The sequence below is a fragment of the Podarcis tiliguerta genome (genome assembly GCF_965153285.1).
Source record: "Podarcis tiliguerta genome assembly, chromosome: 10".
Lineage (NCBI taxonomy): Eukaryota > Metazoa > Chordata > Lepidosauria > Squamata > Lacertidae > Podarcis > Podarcis tiliguerta.
The window spans coordinates 70,768,196-70,786,479 of NC_139543.1; positions in this window are offsets into that span (position 1 = coordinate 70,768,196).

Below are 18,284 nucleotides of genomic sequence, written 5' to 3' on the forward strand. Positions count from 1 at the left end.
AAATTTGAAACCCTTCTTTAAGCAAATCATGCACACTTAACAGACAATTAGTCAAACCAGGCACTGCAAAAGCTTTGACTTCTTGCTTAAGAAAAGGACAGTAGAAAAACCCTATCTCAGTCAGTCTTGTCTTTGAACCGTCCGCAACCATACAAAATTTTTCAGTTTTAACTCTCCTGCGGTTCCGCAAAAGACCAGGAGAGGCCACTAAAGTATGGGTGGCTCCTGTATCTATTATCACAGTCAAAGGGTCGTGTTGTTGACATTCTTGGGTCGCCATAGCAACAACCTTCTCGCTACCCCCGTGGCTGGGGTCTGCGTCGGCTTCCTTCACGTCAGCTGTAGATGCAACTCTCTCAGTTGCCATGGAGACTGGACTTCTCTCGACGTTCCCACACAAGTCCACAGCTCTTATCTTTGCTTGCTCCAGATGGTTGGCCTTGAAGCCTTTCGCTGCATCCAACTTCCCACGGCAAGGCTTCAGCTCTTGACGTAAACAACTCTTGGCAGCCTTTGGAGAAAGTGGCTTCTCTGAGCTTTTGCTTCTCACTGCCCCCCCACTCCCAGGGCTCCCAGGACGATTTCCTGCACCCCCTCTGGTGGGTCCAGGGCTCTCAACGCTTGGCCCCTCTCCAGGCTCCTCACACAGCCACGTCTCAGGAGCCAAACAGCTCTCAGCAGCAGCAACAGCTCTAGCCGCATTGCAAGCAACAGCCATTTCTCGGCCCTTGCTTTCCACTCCAGCCTCACAAGCCTCTTGGAGTGCCAGCCAAGCTGCTTCTGGCGTCTTTGCATCCAGAACGATGGGCAACAGATGTGCATCCACATTTTCTGCTAGAAACGCTAGCACACGCTGCTCTGATTCGCTCTGGGCTTCTGTGCTCCCAGCTGCTTTTTGGGGTTTCTGTATTGCACCCCACAAATTTGCCCCAACTAGGGAAAGTTCTGCATGGAAGCACCATTCCAGCCACGTGCTGGTGGTAAGTCTCTGGCATGGCAAAGGCTCAAAGCCAAGTCTGTCCCTCAGAGCCATTTCCACCCTTCTCAGACCCTTCTGTTGGTTTTCTACTCACTCAGAAACTCCAAACTGGGCATCCTCCGGCTTTCGGCTCCCTCCCTCAGAGCCTCTCCAATCTTCCTTTGTAGTCTCGGCAATCAATCTCAGCACACAGCCCTTTTCCACACGCTTCGCGTTGACCTCCATAAGCTGTTTTTTAATTGAGTTCGACCTCATTCCAATAAATCTCCTCAGACAAATTTATGGTCTAATGGTGCCCGGCACATTTCCTCTGCACGGGCCTCTGTAGGTCGTAAAATCATCAGCAGAATTAGCGCAGCGGCGTGTGATAAGGGATGACTCTGGAGACGGCAGCTCCTCTTTCTCTAGTTTCTTTATTGTTCCGAAAACACACATATATACAGATTAGAATCCATCGGAGTGTAGCTGCATTTTCCAGCTCCTCTCTCCCTGAGCTGGGCAGCTCAACTAACGCTTTCGCTTTCCCACAGAACACACACAGCATAGCAGGCTGTTTACGTCACGTCCTGCCTGATAAGCAGTGATTTTTAGGAAGTCATTAGTTTGCACCAGGCGTCCTATTGGGAAGACCCAGTTTTCGGAGTGCATGTTCTGGCAGTTGGGCAATAGGGGTAGTACAGGATTCCTTTTGGTGTACCAACCTCTCTGCTGCACCAAGGATTCCCTGCCCGATCTGCTTCAGGTTGTGGCGGATATGCTCCTGGAGACACCTAGCTTGGTTGTCCTGGGGGATTTTAACATCCATGCCGACACGACCTTACAAGGGGCCGCTCGGCACTTCGTGGTCTCCATGGGGCTGTCCCTGAATAAGTCTGGCCCAACTCATAGCCGCGGACATGCCTTGGACCTGGTGTTTACCTCTGTGGATGTTGGTGATCTGACACTAAGTAAAAGCGAAACGAAAGAAGTGCCATGGTCAGATCACTTCCTGGTGCAACTGGACTTCTCTGTGACCCATCCCCTCTGCAGGGAGGTGGGACCAATTCGGATAGTCCGCCCCCGCCACTTAATGGATCCAAATGGTTTCCAGAGAGTGGTAGGGGATGCTTTATCCCATGTTGATGGCCTTTCAGCTGATTCTCTGGTGGCCCGCTGGAATGTGGAGTTAACCAGGGCTATTGACTCTTTGGCTCCGAAGCGCCCTCTCCGATTGCATGGAGCCCGGACAGCCCCGTGGTTTTCCATGGATCTGAGGGCAATGAAACAATCGTTGAGACGGCTAGAGCGCCGGTGGCGGATAACTCATTCCGAATCTGACCAGACACAGGTTAGAGCTCAACGTCAAGCCTACCAAGTGGCGATAGTGACGGCGAAGAAGAATTTCTTCACCGCCTCTATTGCATCTGCAGAAAACAGCGGCAGAAGACTTTTTCATGTGGCTCACAATTTAGCGGAACCACCTGCAACCACATGTTCTCCTGCAATGATTTTGCAAAGTTTTTTGCAGATAAAATCGCTCAGATTCGGGAAGAAGTAGACTCCACCATGGGAGCATGGCCGGGACGGGAGAGTGCTAGAGTTTTGTCTAGTCAAGTTGAGTGGGATCAATTCCAATCTGTTACCTCCGAAGATGTGGACAGGCTGCTTGGACGAGTGAAACCAACCACCTGTCTCCTGGATCCTTGCCCATCCTGGCTTATAAAAGCTAGCCGGGAAGGATGGGCGATGGGCTTCGTGGGGTGGTGAATGCTTCCCTCCATGAGGGAGCCTTCCCAGACCCGCTGAAAGAGGCGGTTATTAAACCGCTTCTTAAAAAACCATCTTTAGATGCGGCCATGATGGCCAACTATCGCCCAGTCTCAAATCTTCCATTCTTGGGCAAGGTGATTGAGCGAGTGGTTGCTGAACAACTCCAGACACGCCTGGAAGAAGCAGACCATTTGGATCCCTTCCAGTCGGGATTCAGACCTCATCATGGGACTGAAACTGCCTTGGTTGATGAAACTGGTTGATGATCTCCGGCGGGCTAGGGACAAAGGTGAGAGCTGTTTCCCAGTTGTGCTGGATCTCTCAGCGGCGTTTGATACCATCGACCATAACATCCTTCTGGACCGTCTTGAGGGGCTGGGAGCTGGGGGCACTGTCATACAGTGGTTCCGCTCCTTCCTCCTGGGCCGTGTTCAGAAAGTGGGGGGGGGGGATGAGTGTTCAGACCCCTGGGCTCCCACTTGTGGGGTGCCTCAGGGTTCTGTCCTCTCTCCCTTGCATTTCAACATTTACATGCAGCCGCTGGGAGAGATCATCAGGAGGTATGGGCTGGGTGTTCATCAGTATGCGGATGATACCCAGCTCTAACTCTCTTTTAAATCAGAACCAGTGAAGGCAGTGAAGGTCCTGTGTGAGTGTCTGGAGGCGGTTGGAGGATGGATGGCGGCTAACAGATTGAGGTTGAATCCTGACAAGACAGAAGTACTGTTTTGGGGGGACAGGAGGTGGGCAGGTGTGGAGGATTCCCTGGTCCTGAATGGGGTAACTGTGCCCCTGAAGGACCAGCTGCACAGCCTGGGAATCATTTTGGACTCACAGCTGTCCATGGAGGCACAGGTCAAATCTGTGTCCAGGGCAGCTGTTTACCAGCTCCATCTGGTACGTAGGCTGAGACCCTATCTGCCTGCAGACTGTCTCGCCAGAGTGGTGCATGCTCTGGTTATCTCCCGCTTGGATTACTGCAATGCACTCTACGTGGGGCTACCTTTGAAGGTGAGTTTGAAACTACAACTAATCCAGAATGCGGCAGCTAGACTGGTGACTGGGAGCGGCCGCCGAGACCATATAACACCAGTCTTGAAAGACCTACATTGGCTCCCATTACGTTTCCGAGCACAATTCAAAGTGTTGGTGCTGACCTTTAAAGCCCTAAATGGCCTCGGTCCAGTATACCTGAAGGAACGTCTCCACCCCCATCATTCTGCCCGGACGCTGAGGTCCAGTGCCGAGGGCCTTCTGGCGGTTCCCTCATAGCGAGAAGCAAAGCTACAGGGAACCAGGCAGAGGGCCTTCTCGGTGGTGGCGCCCTCCCTGTGGAACGCCCTTCCAGCAGATGTCAAAGCGATAAACAACTACCTGACATTCAGAAGACATCTTCTGGGAAGTTTTTAATGTGTGATATTTTACTGTATTTTTGGTTTCTATGGAAGCTGCCCAGAGTGGCTGGGGAGGCCCAGCCAGATGGGCGGGGTATAAATAATAAATTATTATTATATTATTATTATTATCCCTTCCCTGCAGGGAGCTCTCGTCTTCTGGACTGCTCCTCTGTGCCCTTGCCGGCTGCAGTTCCTACTGAGAGGTAAATGAAAAAGAGAGTTTGCCCCCTTTACTTACCCTCCCAACTGGGTTCTTTCTGAACAGTCCAATCCAGATGGGGCCTTCGATGTCATATGCCCCTGTTATCGCAGAGGCTATACGTCTGTGCTCTTCCTTGGTAAGGATGGAGGCCAGATGGCTTTTCGCCCCAAACGTTTGGCAGTCCGCCTGGGAGAGAAAAAGAATAAGGGGTTTTGCCCTGGAGGTGAGGGAAAGCTGCCTGGTTGCATTGAGCGGCTCCTGTAAGATTTCCCATGCAGGATTGTGCAAGGACCACAGCACAGCTATAAGATTTTTTGTAGATCACCGTGACCTCTTAACCATGGATGGATCTGCAGTACCAGGTGCCAGGGATATACTAAGCAGTGTGATCAAGACAGTGATTGGTTCTGCTTCACTCAAAGAAGGCACCCCAATTTCTCATTTTTCCAACGTTAGGCTTAGCCCCACCAGATTTCCACATCACTTTGTGATTGATTGGTTTATTAAAAACGAATTCCTCATGGAAATTCATCGATGAGACTGTCCACTTACATACACATTTTTGCAAGCAATGTCCCCTAACATGATTCAAGTTTGCATGTTTTTCCCCACTAATATCTTCTATGTGTACTGTGCAGCCATCTTTGTGGACATCATTTGGATGGAGAAATTCATGCATTGGCAACTTCAAGGTTGGATTGCTGCAATGTGCTCTATGTGGGGCTACCCTTGCACTTGGTCCAGAGGAATATATATGGAGGAAGCATATAATCCTGTCTACACACATGTCTATCCTCATTCAGGCAGGAATTGAAGAAATAAAGATGGATTTGATGTGCTTGCCTTTCTGCAGCATCCATGGCACACAGTAGGATCCGTTCAGTGGGCTTCTGATTTTGCTGCACTCGTTAAAGCACACTTAAGACAGTCATGGCTGCCTGCAGAGAATCCTGGGAAATGTAGTTTGTTAAGAGTGCTGATGTCATGGAGCTCCAAATCCCAGCATCCTTATCAAACCACAGTTCCCAGGATTATCTAGAATTGTCAATATGGTAAAGGAGTATTTTAAATGCGGTGCGGATGTGAGCCTTATCTTCTGATTCAGGAGGAAAATAATCAACTGGTTTCTACTCTTCATTGAGAAACCAGTTTTATATATTGCTTTTGTTATGTACTGAGTTGAATAGGATTCAGAATGCAGCAGTCTGATTGGTTCTAGAAAAATAGGATTCAGAATGCAGCAGTCTGATTGGTCCTAGAACAATAGGAGCCAGGATGCAGCAGTCTGATTGGTCCTTGAACAATAGGAGCCAGGATGCAGCAGTCTGACTGGTCCTAGAACAATAGGATCCAGAATGCAGCAGTCTGATTGGTCCACAGGAGCCATCCAATCCAGCTCCAGGTGGAAGTGAATCCGCAACCTGATTGCCCTACAGGAGAATCCCAGAATTAGCCAATCATGTGGGGCCCATTGAGTAAATAATGTATATAAAGCAGACATTTCAGGGGAACACCCATTCCTCAGTACTATGAGCCAAATAAAGAGCATGAAATCCACACTCGACTCTGAGTATCTTTCACCTTTATAGCAGCGTCATCATCTTCCTTTCATTTTTTTTTTTAACCTGCCATGTGACAGATGCAGGGATAACTTTGTATTCCAAGACTATGCTTCATTTGCTGTGAGTTGCTTGCCAGGGAGGAGAGGGAGTGTGTGTCTGGGGGAACATGGTGTCTGGAGGAATTTGCTACGAGGGCTTCCAAGAATCTCTCCTTACCTCCGCATCATACCAATTCCGTGCAGTTTGCCTATATGAATAGCAATACCTCTGAAAGTTGATCCAGTTCTGGGGGCAGCTAAGTGCTTCCGTGCCTGTCAGAGGAGAGGGAACACAATGTCAAGGTTGAGGAGGAGGTGGCTGGGTCACAATCCGGACCATTTGCAGGAAGTGGAGAGGGGCCTCACCCAGGACCTGGGGGTGAGACCTGACAGGCTGTGTGGCCGGCACAATCTCAAGGATGCTGAGGACCTGTGGGAATGGGGATCTAATATCTGCTGTGATTGAGAAGCAAGGATTTGAGCAAAATGGCACTTAGGGAAGAAGATGCAGGAGAGAGGTTGATATAGCATCCACGGGAGGTAAGCTGGGTGAGGGGGAAGATAAAAGAACTTTTCCCATATTGTCCAGAAATGAAAATAAAGAGGGCATAGAATTTCTCTCTATTCCCACCCCCTCTGAAATTCAGTTAAGGATCTCTCCAAACAAATAGACAATAGGTTAAAGACAAGTTTGGTTCCACCGTTGATGAACTAAGGAGAAATTTTACAACTTAGGTCCTATGAGCTTAGTACGATAAAGCTTACATCAGTATGTTACGTTTGTCACAAAAGCATATAATGCCCCCGTTTCGTCCTCTGATTGATGTTTCAAATCTAAATTACTAGGATTTGCCTCATGAGCCATGCCTTTTCTCCTAAGGGTGGCTTTCTGCTTGGCTTCTCCCAGTCCAGGTTTGAGGAGCCCAGTTGGGATGTACCTTGCAGAAAGGAGCAGGCAATCAGGAAGCCCGAAATGGAGAGGTGGAAGAAAGTGATGCGTCCCATTGGCACCTGAGGAGAGAGAAGAAAAGAAGAAGAGACTCCTGAGATCTGTGAAATGGGATCGTGCATTTTATAGAATCCTCTAGATCTGTCATCCGTTGATAGAAAGGTTACGGGTGGCAGGCCAGAAGAAGAAGACACCTAATAGAGTTAATGGACAACAGGTCTTTAGCAGACGAAAGGCAGTCCTTGTTCACACAACTCGTCATGAAAACCGTCAACCTCAAGATGTAAGGAAGGCAACTGGCACTGTGGGTTAAACCACAGAACCTAGGACTTGCTGATCCAGAGGTTGGCGGTTCGAATCATTATCATCAATAATGATCAATATCATCATTTAACTATGGAATTCGCTCCTCCAATAGGATTAGGCAAAATCACAGAGGCCAAGGCTTTTGATGGCTATTTACCCTGATGTTCTACCTCCCCTGTCTAACGCCACAGTATGGCATTGAATACCGGTTGCCAGAAACAGCAGGAGGGAATGTGCTGAATAAATTCAGGTTAGGATTTTATTTTATTTTCATTATTTTATTAATTTTCCAAAAATTTAAAACAAACAAACAAATACACACACATCTTATTTATAATTAATCCAATCTTTAATAACCAACCAATTATTAAGTGACTTCCTCAGATCCCCTTGGCTGAATTTCATTATATATCATTTTAACAGATTTCCAAAATTAATTTTCTCAAAGAATTAACTTAATCACTTAACATCTTCCACTCTTTCTAAATTAGCTTTAAACATCTTGAATCCTATCCTTACATATTTAAATCCTAAGCCTATCTAATTTTTGCAAGCTTTTCCAATTAAGTTATCTTAACATGTTTAGCTAAATAGTCTTTAAATTTCATCCATTCTCAGTTTAGAATTTATTGCACTCCACTCCACTTGCTTAAAAAGGGACTGTCTACAACAACACACTGTTGGAGGGTGTATTAAGGAAAATGCTTCTTTGAAGATATGACAGTGCTTGCAAGATATGAATGGATTGCTTTTAGCTGCAGATTTTGTATGGATAAATACAACCATATGTGAAATCTATTAATAAAGCATATAATGTCTTGATGATAATTTTACATTTATTGGATTAATTGTATTCCTTATATACATATATACTCTATTGTATTGTTTATGGTTATTTTATATTCCCCTCTTTCACATTATCATATCATTATTCTCCCCTGCTCTGAGATTGAAAATATTCAGTTAATAGAAAGTTAGAAAGGAATACGAAGGAAAAAAATGATGATGACGATGATGATGATGATATAAAGTAAATTATGAAGAATTACAGACAAACAACAGGCCAAGGCATCACATTCATACCCTGCTGAGGGGGTTTCCAAAGGCATCTAAGCGGCTGTTGCTGGCTATTTCTATGAACGTTACTCACCTTGTGGCCTATTAGACTCTTTGTTTGGCAAGTCTGGAGAGATGGGAAGCTGGTCTCTTCTGCAACGGATGTTATACAGTCTTGAAGCTTCCTTAGGCCAACTGGTGGGAGTAATGTGTGCATGTGGCCCCGTCATCAGGAAGAACTACTGAACCCAAAAGCACATCTCGGCCGTTTGGGAGTTTCATGGCTGAGCAGTGATCCATAAGGAATCACAGCAGTAGAACGATCAGGAAACTCTCTCCTTCAGTACAACAGCGGGAGATTATTGAGTCGAGTAGCACATCACAGCAAACGTGGCGCCACTGCTCCCATCATCCTTGACCATCGGTCTTGCTGGTTGGGACTGATGGGAATTTGTAGCTCACCAACATGCAGAGGGCACCACCTTGGCTTGGTGTGATGAAAAGTGGTCTTCCCAGGAGAGTGGCTCTGCTGTTCTGCTAGGGAATTCAGAACCCTGGACAGCTCCCAGTGGACTCTTCCAGCATAGCTCGGTTTGGGGAGATGCAGCAAAATGCTAACAGTCTTTTAAAACAGGCTGGCAGGCCTTGACCTTCTGCTGGTCTCCCTCTTCTGGGAGAGCTGTTCACAGTGTTTGAAGTTCTGGTTGTCTGTTTGGCAATCTTCCTCTCCAGGATGGTGTACCTGATTCTTCCCCCTCCCCATTTAACCCCCACAACAACCCTGTGAGCTAGGCTAGGCTGAGAGATTATTATCACCCGTATTTTTCCGTCTATAAGACGCCCCCATGTATAAGACGCCCCCTATTCTGGGGGACTCCAAATTAAGAAAACACCCCTCAACACTACCAGTGAATAAGACGAGCCCCAATTTTAAACCTATTCTTTTGGTTAAAAAACCACCCTAGTTTTATACAAGGAAAAATACGTTATTTATTACATTTGTAGGTTGTCCTATACCCGCAGGTCTCAGGGTGTTTACAATGTAAAATCGCAGTATAAAAACACAAAAGACAAAACAAAAACAACCCAATACACCCCCCCCCTTCAACAGTGACCAAGGTTGAAGGCCAAATGGGGATTCAAACCCTGGTGCTTGTTCGACACTAACCACTACGCTGCACTGCCTTCCTGTCCCCACCATGAGTGTTTGGCTCCCAACAGCTCCATATTTGCCCCCCTTCCTCGCCTTCCACCCTTCTTCCTCTCTGGTGATCCCTCGTAGCCGAGTAAGATGGTCTTCCGTGAATATGGTCTTAACAGTGAGTCTGTAAGTGACTGTGGAGGCCAATTCTGGACCCACACGTCCTTCCACAGTGGGGACAGAGGTTGCTGGGCAGCAGTTGAACACGGTGAGCGTTTGCCAAGCCTGCTTTCCTCTTAGCACATTTCTCCCTTGAATCCTGAGTTTGAGCGTCTTCAAAGCCCACAACACCTTTGATAAAGGCTGTTCTCCAATCGGAGTGCTCGCAGGCCAGTATTTCCCAGTTGTTGGTGCTTATACTACTTTTTGGGGACGCGGGTGGCAGTGTGGGTTAAACCACAAAGCCTAGGACTTGCCAATCAGAAGGTCGGCGGTTTGAATCCCCGCGACTGGGTGAGCTCCCATTGCTCGGTCCCTGCTGCTGCCATCCTAGCAGTTTGAATGCATGTCAAAATGCAAGTAGATAAATAGGGACTGCTCTGGCGGGAATGTAAACAGCGTTTCCGTGCACTGCTCTGGTTTGCCACAAGCAGCTTAGTCATGCTGGCCACATGACCCGGAAGCTGTACGCCGGCTCCCTCGGCCAATAAAGCGAGATGAGCGCTGCAACCCCAGAGTCGGTCATGACTGGACCTAATGGTCAGGGGTCCCTTTACCTTTATACTACTTTTTAATATATAGATTTGCCTTGAGAGAGTCTTTGAAGCTCTTTTTGTTGACCTCCAACATTACGCTTACCATTTTAAAGTTTAGAATAGAGTAGTTCCTTTGGAAGACGATAATCAGGCACCCGCACAACGAAGTTGATGTTGAAGAATCATTGCTTCAAGCGAGGCATTGAAAAAACTTAATATGGAGGCCAAATGGCCAAAGTATTGGGAAATTCTGGAACAAGAGGGAGATAGGTTAAAATTGCAGAGTTTTGAAAAATTGAAAAACAGACTGAGAGATTGGCTCCATTATTATCAAATAATGGAGGCATATAATCTGGACAAAAAATTAGGCTTCCAGGTGGAAAAATCAAAATTAGAAACAGAATTGTTAGATCCCAAAGTTAAGAACTTGTCAAGAATGTATAACTTGCTGTTGAAATGGAATACTCAAGATGAAACAGTGAAATCTGCTATGATTAAATGGGCACGAGATGTTGGACATAACATTATGATGGCTGACTGGGAACAGTTATGGACCACAGGTATGAAGTTTACGGCATGTAATGCCTTAAAAGAGAATATAATGAAAATGATTTACAGGTGGTACATAACACCAGTCAAGCTTGCAAAAATCTATTATTTGCCCGATAATAAATGTTGGAAATGTAAAGAGACCGAAGGTACATTTTTTCACCTTTCGTGGACGTGCCCAAGGATTAAGACTTTCTGGGAGATGATATATAATGAAATGAAAAAGGTATTTAAATATACCTTCCCGAAGAAACCAGAGGCCTTTCTCCTGGGCATGGTTGGCCAATTGGTGTTAAAGAAGGATAGAACTTTCTTTATGTATGCCACAACAGCAGCAAGAATACTTATCGCAAAGTCTTGGAAGACACAAGATTTACCCACCCGGGAAGAATGGCAGATGAAGCTGATGGACTACATGGAATTGGCAGAAATGACTGGCAGAATCCGAGACCAGGGAGAAGAGTCGGTGGAAGAGGACTGGAAAAAATTCAAAGTATATTTACAGAAACACTGCAAAATTAATGAATGTTAGAAGAATGCTGGAAAGAAGTTACATCGTTTTAGTAGAAATGTTATAAAGAATTAAGCAAAAATTGATTGTTAATGGGCTAAAGTGGAAAACTTAAAGTTAGATTGTGTTAAGATAAACTATAAAACAAAAACTTGAGAAAGATGGACAGGATTTGCTGAAATAGCTAATTGAACTAGAATACAAAAAAGGGAGGTGTGAGGAAGTCAGTGAAACAAGTGAATGAAGGGTAGGGATATGGAAATTGGATGTGTTTTAAAATGTTTCTGTTTTTCTTGTTGTTTTGATGTATTTTTTCCCCGGTTTTTGTTTTTGATGTATGGTTTGTTAAATTCTTTGTTGTTCTCTTTTTTCTTTTTTTCTCTGTAACTGTTAAATTTCTAATAAATATTATTAAAAAAAAAAAAAGAATAATTGCTTTGACACTGGTGATTGCTTCTTCCAGTACACTGGTATGAATGAATGAATGAATGAATGAACTTTATTACGGTCTCAGACCAGGATTAAGTACACTGGTATTAGTTCGCCTGTCTTCCCGAGTGATGTGTAAAATTTTTCGGAGACACATTCCACCCATGGGCGAAGCCCAGGGAGATGTGGCGAACATGCCTAAAAAGCATTGCTCTTCATGATACTCATGCTAACAGTAGAATCATAGAACTGTAGACTAGGGCCATCTAGTACAACCCCCCACAATGCAGGAATTGTTTGCCCAACGTGGGGCTCGAATCCCCAACCCTGGGATTAAGAGCTTTACCCACAGAGCTATGTGGAATGCTCCTAGGTGGTGGAAGACCAGCTTGCTTGGGCCTTGGCAATGTAGAAAGGGCTGCCAAGGGCACCTCCTTAAGTGGGGTGATTGCGGCTTCATTCGCATCAGAGTCCTCCTCGGTCCAACAGTGAAACTCAGGGGCATGAGGCATCATGGGTATTTTGATTTCTCCTTCCCTTTGGCATATTTAGAAGACCTCATGTAGTTTAGGGCTGGGTACCTCATGGTGCTGTCTCTGCTTTTTTCTAGGGAGAAGACTCCCTGGAAAAGTCCCTGATGTTGGGAAAGATGGAGGGCACAAGGAGAAGGGGACGACAAAGGACGAGATGGTTGGACAGTGTTCTCGAAGCTACCTGCATGAGTTTGACTAAACTGCGGGAGGCAGTGGAAGACAAAAGTGCCTGGCGTGCTCTGGTCCAGGGGGTCACAAAGAGTTGGGCATGACTAAACGACTAAACAACAACCTCATGGTGCAAATCTCCCAGTAGTAATTTTACTCCATGTTTAAGCCATTGGACGTTTGCTCCCTTTGACTGTTTTGCTCTATTAAGAGGACAAAAAGAAGTCTGCTTTCTATGTAACAGCCAGTAAGCCTCACAGTTAAGTTCTTCTCCTTAGTTTTCTCTGTAATAACTGCCTTATTGGGGGATTGAACCCCCCACACCCTGTGTAAGGACACACCTGAGGTTAATGGTATAAATATCTTCATAAGATACTAATATTACCAAGCTGATAATGTGATAAAATGTCAAAGAAAAACAAGACTGCATACCCCTAAATATCCTACTTTATAAAGGGATTTGATAAATCATATGCCCCAAGTACATTCCTTGAAACGTCTGCAACAATTTTGATTAAACTTAGTTCTGCTATCATTAAAGTAAAATAATTGTAAAGGTAAAGGGACCCCTGACCATTAGGTCCAGTCGTGACTGACTCTAGGGTTGCGGCGCTCATCTCGCTTTATTGGCCGAGGGAGCCGGCGTACAGCTTCCGGGTCATGTGGCCAGCATGACTAAGCTGCTTCTGGCGAACCAGAGCAGCGCACGGAAATGCCGTTTCCCTTCCCACCGGAGTGGTATCTATTTATCTACTTCCACTTTGACATGCTTTCGAACTGCTAGGTTGGCAGGAGCTGGAACTGAGCAACGGGAGCTCACCCCGTTGCGGGGATTCGAACCGCCGCCCTTCTGATCGGCAAGTCTTAGGCTCACAGTGCCACCCGTGCCCCTTAAAATAATTGTAGTAACATCTTATAAAATTATATCAAAAACAAGCAGCTGCTATTAAAAGAAAAGGCATATCTGAATGGAAGTTCCAAAGGCCTATTATCAAAACCTAAATTATACAAATAGAATTGCCTACTAACGGTATCAATTCTAATAATTGCTGTCGCATTCTGAAATGTCAAAAAGATGTGCTTGGGCTCTGTGCCTTCAAATCATGTTGCCTGGCTGTACCACAGCATCATGGAGATGTTCTCTGTGCAGTTCACTGACTACCAAATGCCCCAAAACGTAAAGGATTATTGACCCAAGGTATGCTCATATCTCAGAAATGTTAATTTGAAAGGAAATTTCTTCATGATCCAAGGGGCATAAGCAAGATTTAGATTGTTTTGATTAGCATTAAGCTTCCTGAAGAAACTCACCAGGCATACATCAACTTTGGTTGCAACAACTTGTGTGGTGCTGATAATGCGATGGTTGCAAGTTCAGTCCTTGCATAGGACAACGCCATATCCCTGCACTGCAGGGGGTTGGACTAGAATCAACCTTTCCCAACCTGTGGGTCCCCAGATGTGGTTGAACTACAACTCCCATCACCTTTAGCTAGCAAGGCCAGAGCTCAGGGATGATGGGAGTTGTAGTCCAACAACATCTGGGGACCCACAGGTTGAGAACCACTGGACTAGATGATTCTATGATTCTATGACTTCAGCATTAAGAAGTTGATGAGATTAGAAAAAGCTTTGTAACATGGAGTAAATTAAAATTAACATTTCTGGGTAGGATTTCCATTATAAAGATGAATGTGCTTCCAAAATTAATCTTTTTATTTCAAATGATTCCAATACTGGGCAAAGCAGGTTGTCTCAAGATATGGCAAAGAGAAATTTCCAAATTCCTGTGGGAAGGGAAGAAACCTAGGATTAAACACCTGGTCTTAATAGACATAAAAGAGAGAGGAGGCTTTTCTCTACCCGACCTAAAACTTTATTATGAGGCAGCCTGTTTCACCTGGCTAAAAGATTGGTGCACGCTGCAGGATCCGGATCTCCTGGACCTGGAAGGTTTTGACAACCGTTGGAGATGGCACGCCTACCTAATATATGGAAAAGCGAAGATTCATAAAAATTTTACTAACCATGTAATAAGAAAGTCACTTTTTGCTGTATGGGAAAAATATAAAGACCTGATGGCGTCTAAAGTCCCGTGGTGGACTTCTTCAATAGAAGCCATAGCAGTAAAATGGAAAAATATTAAGGAAAGCTGGCCAACATATAAAACACTTCTAAAAAATGAAGATAACCAAATAAAATTAAAAACCTTTGTGGAAATAAGAGAACACATCTCAGACTGGTTCCAATACCATCAGTTATTTGAAAAATTTAAATCTGAAAAACAAAAGGGGTTCTCAACAGAAATTTCCCGATTCGAATCTGATCTTGTAAATTCTAAAAGAAAAACTCTTTCTAAAACTTATCAACTCCTCCTTGACTGGACAGTCAAGGAGGAGGAGGTAACAGTGGCAATGGTGAGGTGGTCCCAGGATTTTGGCCATTCAATAACCATGGCCCAATGGGAAAATTTATGGAAGATCAATTGGAAATTTACAAATTGTTACACGATTAGAGAGAACTTTCAAAAAATTCAACATCGATGGTATCTAACACCATGGAAACTTTCAAAAATGTATAAAAATGTGTCAAGTAGTTGTTGGAGATGCGGAGACTCAGGAACATTCTACCATATGTGGTGGACATGTAGGAAAATGCAGGTATTCTGGGAGAGTATCCATGCAGAACCGCAAAAAATGCTTAAGATCTCTTTCAATAAAAAACCAGAGGCCTACCTCCTGAGAATAACAGATTCGGATATTCGACAAAAGAGGAAGGGTATCGTTTTATATGCGACTGCGGCAGCAAGAGTTTTGATCGCAGCAAAATGGAAGAGTAATGAAATCCCCTCTATACAAGATTGGATCAAAAGCTGACAGAATATGCCGAATTAGATGGTTTATCAGAAAAAATAAAGACTAAATCAAAACAGGGATTTGTTTCAAAATGGGAGGTTTTCAAAGAATATCTGAAAAATAAATATAGTAGTTTAAATTCTGTTGCAGCATTTGAGGAACTTCAGAAATAGTTGTAAGGTAGATATAAGAAATTAGATTTATTAAGAATAAGTTTAATTATGATAAAAGTGTATATTGGCAATAAGTAAAATGAATTTGAAATATGGAATAGACGGGAGGTTGGGTCTTTAGTGTTAAAGTGTTAAGACCAATAGATGTTTTATTGTTTGCTAAGAAAATTATGTGTCTATGGTTATTCTTGTGTGTAATTTGGTATTTGTGTTTTTTTTCTTTTTTCTTGTATCAATAAAAAACTTTATTAAAAAAAGAAGCTGATGAGCCTTCCTATCCTGCCACTCAAAGGACCATTATTTTGGGGGAAGGTGCCCCGAATTAGGCCCACTCTGTTTTCACACCATGAAAAAAGAAGGGTAACATGCCCATATCTTGTGGAGCAATTTCACAAGATCAGTTAACAATGTGGGGGGGGGGAGGAAAGAGTGGATCTAACTGAGGACATCCCCCACAAATGATCCTTTGAGAAATAAAATGGAAAGGTATGTCATGTACTTAGCCCTGAAGTAATTGAAACCAAATGCCTGGTGGATTTGTCCAGGAAGATAATGCCTAATCAAAACAATCTAAATATTGTTCATGCTCTTTAGGTCATGAAGAAATTTCCTTTCGTATTAACATTTCTGAACAATAAGCATAAGTTGGGTCAGTGGTTGTTGACATTTTAGGGCATTTGGTAGTCAATGACCTGTACGTTGGAGGCATCAGAACGATGCTGTGGTACAACCAGGCGACATTATTTTAAGGTACATAGCCCATGGACATCATCTCCAAGGTTCAGAATGTGATGGTATCATCCACAGTAGTCCTTCTGAAGGAAGGTCAGAGTGGTAACTTACAGATCACCCTAAAAGGGGAAATGTGGTTTAGTCATTTAGTCGTGTCTGACGCTTTGTGACCCCATGGACCGGAGCACGTCAGGCACTCCTGTCTTCCACTGCCTCCCGCAGTTTGGTCAAACTCATGCTGGTCTCTTCGAGAACACTGTCCCACCATCTCTCCTCTGTCGTCCCCTTCTCCTTGTGCCCTCCATCTTTCCCAGTCTCAGGGTCTTTTCCAGGGAGTCCTCTCTTCTCATGAGGTGGCCAAAGTCTTGGAGCCTCAGCTTCACAATCTGTCCTTCCAGTGAGCACTCTGGAAAGAGGAAATACACCACCCCAAAAAATGAAAATGAAGATACAGGTATATGTAAGATTTGTGTTTGCTAATTTAAATGCAAATCTAGAAATGGTTACTATAATCTAACTAGAAATTAGGGATGCTGTAGAAGAAAAAGAAGAGTTTGGATTTGATATCCTGCTTTATCACTACCCAAATGAGTCTCAAAGCGGCTGTTGTTGTTGTTTAGTCGTTCAGTCGTGTCCGACTCTTCGTGACCCCATGGACCAGAGCACGCCTGGAGAGTGAAGTCAAATGGGCCTTAGAAAGCATTGCAAAAACAAGGCCAGTGGAAGTGATGGTATTCCAACTGAACTATTTAAAATTTTAAAAGATGATGCTGTTAAGGTGCTACACTCAATATGCCAGCAAGTTTGGAAAACTCAGCAGTGGCCAGAGGATTGGAGAAGGTCAGTCTACATCCCAATCCCAAAGAAGGGCAGTGCTAAAGAATGCTCCAACTACCGCACAATTGCACTCATTTCACACGCTAGCAAGGTTATGCTTAAAATTCTACAAGGAAGGCTCAAGCAGTATGTGGACCGAGAACTCCCAGAAATCTCTATGTGGGACAAGAACCTACAGTTAGAACTGGATATGGAACAACTGATTGGTTTAAAATTGGGAGACAAAAGCAATGACAAACCTAGACAGCATTTTAAAAAGTAGAGACATCACCTTGCCAACAAAGGTCCGTATAGTAAAAGCTATGGTTTTCCCAGTAGTGATGTATGGAAGTGAGAGCTGGACCATAAAGAAGGCTGATCGCCGAAGAATTGACGCTTTTGAATTATGGTGCTGGAGGAGACTCTTGAGAGTCCCATGGACTGCAAGAAGATCAAACGCATCCATTCTTAAGGAAATCAGCCCTGAGTGCTCACTGGAAGGACAGATCCTAAAGCTGAGGCTCCAATACTTTGGCCACCTCATGAGAAGAGAAGACTCCCTGGAAAAGACCCTGATGCTGGGAAAGATGGAGGGCACAAGGAGAAGGGGACGACAGAGGACGAGATGGTTAGACAGTGTTCTCGAAGCTACAAACATGAGTCTGACCAAACTGCGGGTGGCAGTGGAACATTCTCCTTTCCCATCCTCCCCCACTACAAACACTCTGTGAGGTGAGTGGGGCTGAGAGACTTCAGAGAAGTGTGACTAGCCCAAGGTCACCCAGCAGCTGCATGTGGAGGAGTGGAGACATGAACCCAGATTACGAGTCTGCCGCTCTTAACCAGTACAGCACACTGGAGAATTCCGCAGGAAATGGAAATGCTCCCCATAGGAGCAAGCCACTGCCAAATGTTAAACAATGTGAACAGCTTTCCCAGAAGAATGAGAGCACAGGAAGGTCAAGGCTTGCCAGCCTGTTTTTAAGGCTTCAGGTGACTGTTAGCATTTTGCTGCAACATCATCTCCTCAAGCCCAGCTATGCTGGAAGAGTCCACTGTGAGCTGTCCAGGGTTTTGATTTCCTTAGCCTAACATACCCAGCTCTGCTGGGAAGACATAATAATAATAATAATAATAATAATAATAATAATAATAATAATTACAACCACCACCACCCCAATTTATTATTTATACCCCGCCCATCCAGCTGGCTTTCCCCAGCTACTCTGGGTGACACCCAATAGAATATTAAAAACTTTTACAATAAAACATCAAACAATTAAAAACTTCCCTAATGTGGGGTGCCTTCAGATGTCTTCTAAAAGTCAGATAGTGGTTTATTTCCTTGACATCTGATGGGAGGGAACCGCCAGAAGGCCCTCGG